The sequence below is a fragment of the Arachis stenosperma genome, chromosome 9 (assembly GCF_014773155.1).
Source record: "Arachis stenosperma cultivar V10309 chromosome 9, arast.V10309.gnm1.PFL2, whole genome shotgun sequence".
NCBI lineage: Eukaryota > Viridiplantae > Streptophyta > Magnoliopsida > Fabales > Fabaceae > Arachis > Arachis stenosperma.
Window position 1 is genome coordinate 139282196 of NC_080385.1, and position 12933 is coordinate 139295128.

The following is a 12933-nucleotide window of genomic DNA, read 5'->3' on the forward strand; positions in this document are numbered from 1 at the left end:
CACTAGCTTGACATTGAACCCTTTTTTTTATGGTGGTTGATAGTTGTAGTGCCTCAGCTTGTCCCCTCTGACTGTAAGTCTTCTCTGTGTGCCATTATGCTCAATCTCAATATGCTCAAGAGAAAGCACTTTGTTCACTGTGTAGAAATCTTGTGCTTCTTGCTGTTGGTATACTAATTGCACCTTGTCATCCTTGGAGAATCCTTCAGTTGGGATTTTTTTGTTCCTCCACCCTTTATGAACCGTTTTCTTGTTTTTCTTCCTCTTTCTGATCACCCTTTCTTTCTTGACAGCAGCTTTGGTTATAGTACCTTCCTTGTTGTTTATCATCCTGATTCCTTTTTGCATTCCTTCTCCTCTTTGCACATGCTCATTATTCTGCTCCCCTGTGTTGTTGGTTGCTTGCTTTGGCAAACAGTCACTGACTACCTTGCTCCCCTCTTCACTAATTTGTGGTTCTGGGAACACTTTCAGGATGATGCTTTCCTCATGCATCCTAAGAGTTAATTCTCCTTGCTCTACGTCTATGATGGCTCTAGCAGTGGCTAAGAAAGGTCTCCCAAGTATGATGGAATCACTTTCATCCACATCTGAATCTAAAACCACAAAATCTGCAGGATATATGAATTTGTCCACCTTGACTAGAAGGTTTTCAATCACACCCTTGGGATGTACTACTGACTGATCCACCAATTCTAATGACATCTGTATTGGTTTCATCTTATCTATGCCGAGCTTTTTCACTAAAGAAGATGGAAGCAGATTTATGCTTGCTCCTAAATCACACATCCCCTTGTGGATAAATAGGCTTCCAATGGTGCAAGGCAGGAAGAAACTCCCTGGATCTTCCAACTTGGGAGGGAGTCCTTTTCTGATGAGTGCACTGCATTCTTCAGTGAGAAGTACAGTCTCCTTCTCCGGCCAGCTTCTTTTCTTGTTAATGAGTTCCTTCAAGAACTTGGCATATAAGGGCATCTGTTCCAATGCCTCAGCCAAGGGGATGTTGATTTCCAACTTCTTGAAAGTTTCCAGGAATTTGCGGAAGTGCTGGTCTTTGGTTTCTTTGTTGAACCTCTGTGGATATGGCAATGGAGGGTTAAGGTCCTTCTCCTTTTTCTGTTGTCTTTGAATTGCTTCTTCTTCCTTATGTGTGTTGATTGGCTGGTCCTCTTCTCCTTTGGGGTTTTCTGTGTTCTTGTTCGGCACCATATCTTGATGATTGGATTCCTCTGCATCTATTGGCTTTTTGCTGCTCTCCACCTGTTTCTTTACAGTGTCATTATTGCTCCCCAATATTTTCCCACTCCTTAGCTGTATTGCTTTGCATTCTTCCTTAGGATTTGGGATCGTGTCACTTGGTAGGGAACTTGATGGTCTCTCTGCTGCCAAATGTTTAGAGAGCTGGCCTATTTGTCTTTCCATGTTCTTGATGGAGGCTTCTTGATTTTTGGCCGTCATTTCTTGATGTTTCCACAGCTTGTCTATCAAGGTTTCCAGATTAGTGATTCTTTGAGACTCAGGAGGTGCTTGTGGTTGGTTGTGAGGTGTGGGTGGTTGATGGTGAGTGTTTTGGTTGATGGATTGGTTATGGGTTGGAAAATGGTTGGAGTTGGGGTAAGTATTTTGTGGTTTTCTGAATGAATTTTGGTTGTTGTTTTGCTGGTTGTTTCTTGGGTTATTTTGTGTTGTGTTTCTTTGCCATGATTGTTGGTTATGGTTATGGTTATCTCCCCATCTAAGGTTGGGGTGGTTCTTCCAGGAAGGGTTGTATGTCTCACCATAAACTTCATTCTGTCCAGGATTTTGGTTATGCATGTATTGCACTTGCTCCTGTTGTTGCTCTTCTTGGCTTTCTTCATTCTGCACCCATACAGTTGATGGTTGGCTTGTGTTTACAGCTGCTACTTGAAGGCTGTCAATTCTTTTGGCCATTTGTTCAAACTGTTGTTGCATTTGTTGTTGCATCATCTTGTTTTGAGCCAAGATGGAGTCCACTCCTTCCAGTTCTAGAACTCCCTTTCTCTGTGATGGTTGGCGGGTTCTTTGATGAGCAAAGAAGTATTGGTTGTTAGCCACCATGTCCACAAGATTCTGGGCTTCTTCAGCAGTTTTCATCAGTTGCAATGAGCCTCCAGCAGAGTGATCTAATGCCTCTTGAGATTTCAATGTCAGGCCTTCATAGAAATTCTGCAGCACATCCCATTCATTGAACATTTCTGGGGGACACTTTCTGATTAAGGCTTTGTATCTCTCCCATGCTTCATATAAGGATTCAGCATCTAATTGGGTGAATGTTTGCACCTCGGTTTTCAGCCTGATGATCCTTTGGGGTGGGTAAAATTTGGCTAGAAATTTAGTCACCAAATCGTCCCAACTAGTGATGCTTCCCTTGGGAAAAGTTTCAAGCCATTGTGCAGCCTTATCTCTTAATGAGAATGGGAACAGCAGGAGCTTGTATGTCTCAGGATTCACACCATTGGATTTGACAGTGTCACAAATCCGTAGGAATGTGGATAGATGCTGATTAGGATCTTCCAAAGGGCTTCCTCCATAGGAACAATTATTCTGGACAAGTGTAATGAGTTGTGGTTTTAGCTCGAAGTTGTTTGCATTGACATTGGGAGTGAGGATGCTACTCCCACAATGTCCAGGATTTGCAAAAGTGTATGAAGCTAGGACTCTTCTTTGAGGGGGGTTATTGTTGTTGTTGTTAGCTACTCCCTCTGTTGCATTCATATTTGAGTGATTCCCTTCCATTTCGTGATATTCTTCTTCCTCAGATTCTTCTTCTCCAACAATGCCTTTCCCTCTTTCAGCTCTTCTTATTCTTCTAAGAGTCCTCTGATCAGATTCAGATAGAATAGGAATAGCTCTCCCTGTACCTGTCATACAAACAGGGCAGGAGAAACACTCAACCAGTGATACTTCACTCTATTGCTAGAATGAAGTTTGAGTTAGCTTAAGCAAAAATTCAAACAGTTAGTGGGTTAGTCAAAATTAAAGAAAAAGTGCTTGATCTAAACTACCACCTCACTTAATCATTGTCAATCTATTCAATCCCCGGCAACGGCGCCAAAAACTTGATGTGCGAAAAACGATTCGACACAAAACTCACCGGCAAGTGTACCGGGTCGCATCAAGTAATAATAACTCACATGAGTGAGGTCGATCCCACAGGGATTGAAGGATTGAGCAATTTTAGTTCAGTGGTTGAATTAGTCAAGCTAACAAGTGTTGATTGTGTGAGAGTGTGTTAACAGGAATTTAAATTGCAGAAAGTAAAAGGGGAGTGGGTGAATTGCAGGAAATTAAAGGGAACAAAAAGAAAAAGAGCTGAATCTTAAAGTGCAAGTAATTTAAATTGCAGAAACTTAAACTGCAAGAAATGTAAATGACTTGAATTGTAAATGGGTCAGGGATGTGGGATTGCAGAAATTAAACAAGGAATTTAAAATAGAACCCAATAGATCTCAGGACCCAAGAGACTAGATAATCAATTCTAGATCTCAAATGCCTTCCTAGATCAAAACCACAATTTAATTGCAAGAGGAATTAAAATCAAACAGAAGAAGAATTAAATTTAGATCTCAATTTCTCAAGAGTGCAGTAATTGAAAACAGAGAGATCTCAAGGTGAGATTGAGACAGAATTTCCTCAATTCTCAACACCCAAGATTCAAACAAGATTTTGCAAGAAAGTTAACAAGAAAACCAGAGGAAGAGAATTCAATTCTCTTCCCAGAAACTCTCTCAAATGTCAAATGCTCTCTCTCTCAAAAGTTCCTCAGCCAGAATTCCAAATCAAAATTTTTCCCTAAAAACTTTAAATTCTAAGCTATTTATACACTTTCTTCTAATGATCTTCAAGCCTTGAATTGGGCCTTGGCCTTGATGGAATTGGGTTGCTAGTTGCCTTCGTTGATTGCTCTAAGTGTTGGGAAGAAACCACTTGTGAACCGGCCATGCAAGTATCACGTTTGAGCCAACGTTTGAGGGTAAACGTTGACTCAAACGTTGCTGAGTGAATGATGCAGCAGAGGCCGTTGCTGTCATCCACGTTTGGCTCAACGTTTGAGGTCAAACGTGAGCTCAAACGTGGACCCCTTGTGCTTGCTCTTTGGCCAACGTTTGGCCCAACGTTTGAGGTCAAACGTTGGCGCAAACGTGGCTCAATTATCTCACCAATCAGGGGTGTTCTTCCAAGCTCTTATTCCTCAAATATCGCCAACGTTTGCCTCAAAGCTTGAGGTCAAACGTTGGCTCAAACGTTGGTTTTGCCCAGGAGCCCATTCTTCTTTCTTGGCGCCAACGTTTGCCTCAAAGCTTGAGGTCAAACGTTGGCGCAAACTTCATCCTCCCAGGGGCTTGAATCTTCTTCCTTGTGATGCCAACGTTTGCCTCAAAGCTTGAGGTCAAACGTTGGCTCCAACTTTGCATTCATGAGCATCTTCCCTCGGCCAACGTTTGCCTCAAAGTTTGAGGTCAAACGTTGGCTCCAACGTTGGCCTCCAGGGTCTCTTTTTGAGCCTCTTGCACCCTTCTTCCAAGCCTTGTTTCACCTATCATCAATCAATCAAAATCATCAAAGCTATGCTTCAAATCATGAGAATATTTCCATTCTAAAATGTATGACAATTATAACACAATATCTCATGAAAAGGCATCATTTTATACATGATGATTGAGTCAAAGATAACTTGAATTTCAACCCTATTGGTTTACTTATGACTTAAGAAAGTGCATAAAACTAATAAAAAACAAAGAAAAAGACTAGTAAAACTAGGCTAAGATGACTTGTCATCAACTTGCTAACAATTAATGATTTGATTGAACAATTCAAGTATGTTGCCTTTTCTGTTGAGAAAGGTTTAATGTTTGAATCATATCTTTTCTTGTTAGGCAAGTCATTAATTTTTAAAATCAAATCTTTTTTTTAAAAAATTGTTTTCAAATCATATCTTTTCATTCATATCTTTTTAAAACCATAACTTTTTAAATCATATCTTTTTAATCACATCTTTTTCAAAACAGATTTTAATCATATCTTTTTGATTTCTAATTTCAAAATCTTTTTCAAAAATTACTCGATCTCTTTCTCACTCTTGATTTTCGAAAATCAAATTAAAATTTTTCAAAATGTTTTTAAATCTTTTTAATTAATTTTCGAAAAATCTCTTCCCCTCTTCTCACATCCTTCTATTTATAGAGTACCACTCCTCCTCAATGCACAATTCGAACTCTATCTCACTAAGTTCGAATTCTTCTACCTCTTCCTTCTAATTTTCTTCTTCTCTGACACCTCAAGGAATCTCTATACTGTGACATAGAGGATTCCACATTTTCTTGTTCTCTTCTCTTTCATATGAGCAGGAACAAAGACAAAGGCATTCTTGTTGAAGCTGACCCTGAACCTGAAAGGACCTTGAAGCGAAAGCTAAGAGAAGCTAAGGCACAACTCTCTACAGAGGACCTAACAGAAATCTTCAAAGAAGAAGACATGGCAGCCGAAAACAACAACAATGCAAACAATGCAAGGAAGGTGCTGTGTGACTTTACTGCACCTACTCCCGACTTCTATGGGAGAAGCATCTCTATCCCTGCCATTGGAGCAAACAACTTTGAGCTTAAGCCTCAATTAGTTTCTCTAATGCAACAGAATTGCAAGTTCCATGGACTTCCATTGGAAGATCCTCATCAGTTCTTAGCTGAATTCTTGGAAATCTGTGACACTGTCAAGACTAATGGGGTTGACCCTGAGGTCTACAGACTTATGCTATTCCCTTTTGCTGTAAGAGACAGAGCTAGGACATGGTTGGACTCACAACCTAAAGAAAGCCTGGACTCATGGGAAAAGCTAGTCAATGCCTTCATGGCAAAGTTCTTTCCACCTCAAAAATTGAGTAAGCTTAGAGTGGAAGTCCAAACCTTCAGACAGAAGGATGGAGAATCCCTCTATGAAGCTTGGGAAAGATACAAACAATTGATCAGAAAGTGTCCATCTGATATGCTTTCTGAATGGAGCATCATAGGTATTTTCTATGATGGTCTCTCTGAACTATCCAAGATGTCTTTGGATAGCTCTGCTGGAGGATCTCTTCATCTGAAGAAGACGCCTACAGAAGCTCAAGAACTAATTGAAATGGTTGCAAATAACCAATTCATGTACACTTCTGAAAGAAATCCTGTGAACAATGGGACAAATCAGAAGAAAGGAGTTCTTGAGATTGATACTCTGAATGCCATTCTGGCTCAGAACAAGATATTGACTCAACAAGTCAATTTGATTTCTCAAAGTCTGTCTGGAATGCAAAATGCACCTGGCAGTACTAAGGATGCTTCATCTGAGGAAGAAGCTTATGATCCTGAGAACCCTTCAATGGAAGAGGTGAATTACCTAGGAGAACCCTATGGAAACACCTATAATTCTTCATGGAGAAATCATCCAAATTTCTCATGGAAGGATCAACAGAGACCTCAACAAGGTTTCAACAACAATAATGGTGGAAGAAACAGGTTTAGCGATGGCAAGCCTTTTCCATCATCTTCTCAGCAACAGACAGAGAATTCTAAGCAGAACCCCTCTGACTTAGCAACTATGGTCTCTGATCTAATCAAAACTACTCAAAGTTTCATGACTGAAACAAGGTCCTCCATTAGGAATTTGGAGGCACAAGTGGGACAGCTGAGCAAGAAAATTACTGAACTCCCTCCTAGTACTCTTCCAAGCAATACAGAAGAAAATCCAAAAGGAGAGTGCAAGGCCATCAACATGGCCAAATTTGGAGAGGAAGGAGAGGAAGTGAATGCTACTGAGGAAGACCTCAATGGGCGTGCACTAGCCTCCAATGAGTTCCCTAATGAGGAACCATGGGAATCTGAGGCTCAAAATGAGACCATAGAGATTCCATTGGACTCACTTCTGCCTTTCATGAGCTCTGATGAGTATTCTTCCTCTGAAGAGGATGAGTATGTCACTGAAGAGCAAGTTGCTAAATACCTTGGAGCAATCATGAAGCTAAATGACAAGTTATTTGGAAATGAGACTTGGGAGGACGAACCCCCTTTGCTCACCAAAGAATTGGATGACTTGTCTAGGCAGAAATTACCTCAAAAGAGGCAGGACCCTGGGAAGTTCTCCATACCTTGTACCATAGGCACCATGACCTTCAAGAAGGCTCTGTGTGACTTAGGGTCAAGTGTAAACCTCATGCCTCTCTCTGTAATGGAGAAGCTAGGGATCTTTGAGGTGCAAGCTGCAAGAATCTCATTAGAGATGGCAGACAACTCAAGAAAACAAGCTCATGGGCTTGTAGAGGATGTTTTGGTGAAGATTGAAGACCATTACATCCCTACTGATTTCATAGTCCTAGAGACTGGGAAGTGCATGGATGAATCTATCATCCTTGGCAGACCCTTCCTAGCCACAGCAAAGGCTGTGATTGATGTTGATGGAGGTGAACTGATCATTCAAGTGAATGAAGAATCCTTTGTGTTTAAGGCTCAAGGATATCCCTCTGTCACCATGGAGAGGAAGCATGAAGAGCTTCTCTCAAATCAGAGTCAAACAGAGCCCCCACAGTCAAACTCTAAGTTTGGTGTTGGGAGGCCACAACCAAACTCTAAGTTTGGTGTTGAATCCCCACATTCAAACTCTAAGTTTGGTGTTGGGAGGTGGTGCACGAAATTTCAATAACACTTTTGCAATCCCGCACAACTAACCAGCAAGTGCACTGGGTCGTCCAAGTAATACCTTGCGTGAGCAAGGGTCGATCCCACGGAGATTGTCGGCTTGAAGCAAGCTATGGTTATTTTGTAAATCTTAGTCAGGATATCAGAAGTTATCAGGATTGATTGTAAGAAGCAAAAGAACATGTAATGGTTACTTGTATTGCAGTAATGGAGAATGGGTTGAGGTTTGGAGATGCTCCATCTTCCGAATCTCTGCTTTCCTACTGTCTTCTTCATCAAACACGCATGTCTCCTTCCATGGCAAGCTCGTGTAGGGTCTCACTGTTGTCAGCAGCTACCTCCCATCCGCGCAGTGAAAGCTAATGCACACACTCTGTCACAGTGCTGCCAATCACCGGTTTGGTTCCCTCCCCTACCGGAATAGAATCACTCTTTTGCGTCTGTCACTAACGCCCAGTAGGTTATAGGTTTGAAGCACGTCACAGTCATTCAATCATTGAATCCTACTCAGAATACCACAGACAAGGTTTAGACCTTCCGGATTCTCTTGAATGCTGCCATCAGATCCTGCTTATACCACGAAGATTCCGATTAAAGAACCCAAGAGATAACTACTCAATCTAAGATAGAACAGAGGTGGTTGTCAGGCACGTGTTCATAGTTGAGAATGATGATGATTGTCACGGATCATCACATTCATCCGGATTAAGAACAAGTGTTATCTTAGAATGGAAGCAAGCATGATTGAATAAGAAACAGTAGTAATTGCATTAATCCATCAAGACACAGCAGAGCTCCTCACCCCCAACCATGGGGTTTAGAGACTCATACTGTGGAAAGAAACGTGTACAAAATGTTATGAGGTCATCCGGTCCGGATACAATGTCAAAAGATCCTATAAATAGTAAACTAGTATCCTAAGGTTTACAGAAATGAGTAAATGACAGAAAAATCCACTTCCGGGCCCACTTGGTGTGTGCTTGGGCTGAGCATTGAAGCTTTTATGTGTAGAGACGTTTTCTGGAGTTAAACGCCAGCTTTCATGCCAGTTTGGGCGTTTAACTCCAAGTTTTATGCCAGTTCCGGCGTTTAACGCTGGAATTTCTGATGCTGATTTGCCACGCCGGTTTGGGCCATCAAATCTTGGGCAAAGTATGGACTATCATATATTGCTGGAAAGCCCAGGATGTCTACTTTCCAATGCCGTTGAGAGCGCGCCAATTGGGCTTCTGTAGCTCCAGAAAATCCACTTCGAGTGCAGGGAGGTCAGAATCCAACAGCATCTGCAGTCCTTTTCAGTCTCCGGATCAGATTTTTGCTCAGCACCTTCAATTTCAGCCAGAAAATACCTGAAATCATAGAAAAACACACAAACTCATAGTAAAGTCCAGAAAAGTGAATTTTAAATAAAAACTAATAAAAATATAATAAAAACTAACTAAAAGATACTAAAAACATACTAAAAACACTGCCAAAAAGCGTATAAATTATCCGCTCATCACAACACCAAACTTAAATTGTTGCTTGTCCTCAAGCAACTGAAAATCAAATAAGATAAAAAGAAGAGAATATACTATAGACTCCAAATTATCAATGAAACTTAGCTCCAAATTAGATGAGCGGGACTAGTAGCTTTTTGCCTCCGAACAGTTTTGGCATCTCACTTTATCCTTTGAAATTCAGAATGATTGGCTTCTTTAGGAACTCAGAATCCAGATAGTGTTATTGATTCTCCTAGTTAAGTATGATGATTCTTGAACACAGCTACTTATTGAGTCTTGGCCGTGGCCCAAAGCACTCTGTCTTCCAGTATTACCACCGGATACATACATGCCACAGACACATAATTGGGTGAACCTTTTCAGATTGTGACTCAGCTTTGCTAAAGTCCCCAATTAGAGGTGTCCAGGGTTCTTAAGCACACTCTTTTTGCCTTGGATCACAACTTTATTTCTTTCTTTTTCTTTTCTTTTTCTCTTTCTCCTTTTTTTTCGTTTTTCTCCTTCTTTTTTTTTTTTGTATTCACTGCTTTTTCTTGCTTCAAGAATCATTTTTATGATTTTTCAGATCCTCAGTAACATGTCTCCTTTTTCATCATTCTTTCAAGAGCCAACAATTTTAACATTCATGAACAACAAATTCAAAAGACATATGCACTGTTCAAGCATACATTCAGAAAACAAAAAGTATTGTCACCACATCAAACTAATTAAGCTAGTTTTAAAGATGAATTTGAGATCCTGTACTTCTTGTTCTTTTGTAATAAAAATAGTTTTCATTTAAGAAAGGTGATGGATTTCATAGGACATTCATAACTTTAAGGCATAGACACTAAGACACTAATGATCACAAGACACAAACATGGACAAACATAAAGCACAAAAATTCGAAAAACAGAAGAATAAAGAACAAGGAAATCAAGGAACGGGTCCACCTTAGTGATGGCGGCTCTTCCTTCCTCTTGAAGGTCCTATGGAGTGCTTGAGCTCCTCAATGTCTCTTCCTTGCCTTTGTTGCTCCTCTCTCATGATTCTTTGATCTTCTCTAATTTCATGGAGGAGAATGGAGTGTTCTTGGTGCTCCACCCTTAGTTGTCCCATGTTGGAACTTAATTCCCCTAGGGAGGTGTTTAGTTGCTCCCAGTAGTCTTGTGGAGGAAAATGCATCCCTTGAGGTATCTCAGGGATTTCTTGATGAGAGAGGTCTCTTGTTTGCTCCATCTTCTTCTTAGTGATGGGCTTGAGGTCATGCCTTCTCAGTTGAACAGGCTTTGGATGCCATAAATGGTCATGGAAAAAAACAAAAAGCAATGCTTTTACCACACCAAACTTAAAAGGTTTGCTCGTCCTCGAGCAAAAGAAGAGAGAAGAGAGTAGAAGAAGAAGAATTGGAGGAGAGGGAGATGGCTTTGTGGTTCGGCCATAAGGGGAAGAAGTGGTGTTTTATGAAGGATGGATGTGAGTGGTGAAGAGAAAGAGATGTTGAGGTGATTGGTGAATGGGTGAAGAAGATGAGAGAGTGGTGGGGTTGGTTGGGGATCCTGTGGGGACCACAGATCCTGAGGTGTCAAGGAAAAGTCATCCCTGCACCAAATGGCACTCAAAAATCACGTTTTGAGGCATTTCTGGCGTTAAACGCCGGGCTGGTGCCCATTCCTGGCGTTTAACGCCAGGTTCTTGCCCTTTTCTGGCGTTTAACGCCAGTCTGGTACCCCTTTCTGGCGTTAAACGCCCAGAATGGTGCCAGACTGGGCGTTAAACGCCCAACTGCTAGCCTCACTGGCGTTTAAACGCCAGTGAGTTCTTCCTCCAGGGTGTGCTGTTTTTCTTCCTATTTTTCATTCTGTTTTTGCTTTTTCAATGGATTTTGTGACTTCTTATGATCACCAACCTACAAAAGACATAAAATAGCAAAGGAAATTAGATAAAATATAACATTGGGTTGCCTCCCAATAAGCGCTTCTTTAATGTCAGTAGCTTGACAGTGGGCCCTCATGGAGCCTCACGGAGGCTCATAGCAATGTTGGAACCTCCCAACACCAAACTTAGAGTTTGGTTGTGACCTCCCAACACCAAACTTAGAGTTTGACTGTGGGGGCTCTGTTTGACTCTGTTTTGAGGGAAGCTCTTCATGCTTCCTCTCCATGGTTACAGAAGGAGAACCTTGAGTCTTATAGTTTGCACTGTCTGCAAGCCATGGAGTTTCCTGAATAGCAAACAATTGCTCATCCGGAAAGATTTCAGAGATCTTAGTAGGAGGGAGGGATGCTCCTGCTACTGGTCTAGAAGGTTTATCTTCTTCTTGAGGAATTTTCAGAATTTCTTTTATTTCCTTTAGTTCCTCCAGATCAGGCTGAACATCTTTAAAGATGTCATCTAGCTCTGATTCAAGACTTTCAGTCATATTGACCTCCTCCACCAAAGAGTCAATAATATCAATGCTCATGCAGTCATGTGATGTGTCTGGATGCTGCATAGTTTTGACAACATTCAACTTGAACTCATCTTCATTGACTCTGAGGGTTACTTCCCCTCTTTGTACATCAATGAGAGTTCGTCCAGTTGCTAGGAAAGGTCTTCCTAGAATGAGAGTTGCACTCTTGTGCTCCTCCATTTCCAGCACCACAAAGTCAGTTGGAAAGGCAAAGGGCCCAACCTTGACAATCATGTCCTCTATTATGCCTGATGGGTGTTTAATGGAGCCATCAGCAAGTTGGAGGCATATCCTGGTTGGTTTGACTTCTCCCCCAACCCAAGCTTTCTGATAGTGGATGCAGGTATTAGATTGATGCTTGCTCCAAGATCACATAAAGCTGTCTTGGTGCAAGCACCTTCTAATGTGCATGGTATCATAAAGCTTCCAGGATCTTGAAGCTTTTCTGGTAAGCTTTTCAGAATGACTGCACTGCATTCTTCAGTGAGAAACACTTTTTCAGTTTCTCTCCAATCCTTCTTATGACTTAAGATCTCTTTCATGAACTTAGCATAAGAAGGTATTTGCTCAAGTGCCTCTGCAAAAGGAATCTTTATTTCAAGAGTCCTTAGGTAGTCTGCAAAGCGGGCAAATTGCTTATCCTGCTCCGCTTGGCGGAGTTTTTGAGGATAAGGCATCTTGGCTTTATATTCTTCAACCTTAGTTGCTGCAGGTTTATTCCTTACAGAAGTGGTTGGAGAAGCCTTTTTAGAGGGGTTACTATCAGCACTCTCAGGTGTCTGAATCCCTTTTTGCGTTTGAACGCCAGGATTGGGTGGAAATTGGGCGTTTAACGCCAACTTTTCCCCCTTTTCTGGCGTTTGAACGCCAGATCTGGGCAGGGAATGGGCGTTTAACGCCAGCTTTCCCTCCCTTTCTGGCGTTTGAACGCCAATAGCATTCCTCTCTGGGCTCTTACTGTCCTCAGAGGGATTTTGGATAGTGGTTTGGCTATCCTCTGTCAATTGTTCCTTATTTGGCTTTTTGCCACTTTGAGCAATGTTATTCAATGTCTTCCCACTCCTCAGTTGAACTGCTTGGCATTCTTCTGTTATCTGTTTAGATAGTTGCTGCCTTGTCTGATTCAATTGTGCTTCCATATTCTTGTTAGCAATTTTGGTTTCTTGGAGCATTTCTTTAAATTCAGCTAACTGTTTTGTCATCAGTTGTAATTGCTGATTAAGCTCAACCATCTGTTCTTGAGGGTTAGGATCAGTGGCTACTGCCATAACTTCTTCTTTTGTAGAGAACTCATTGCTAGAGTACAAATATT

The 12933-nt window shown here is 41.3% G+C and overlaps 1 non-coding gene across 1 annotated transcript; it reads right to left on the minus strand.

Moving 5' to 3' along the window:
• Positions 1–5901: 5901 nt before the first annotated feature.
• On the minus strand, positions 5902–6009 carry LOC130952079 (small nucleolar RNA R71). The gene has a single exon (XR_009074260.1). It is a non-coding gene; the product is annotated as a small nucleolar RNA R71 (small nucleolar RNA).
• Between the last annotated feature and the right edge of the window lie 6924 nt (positions 6010–12933).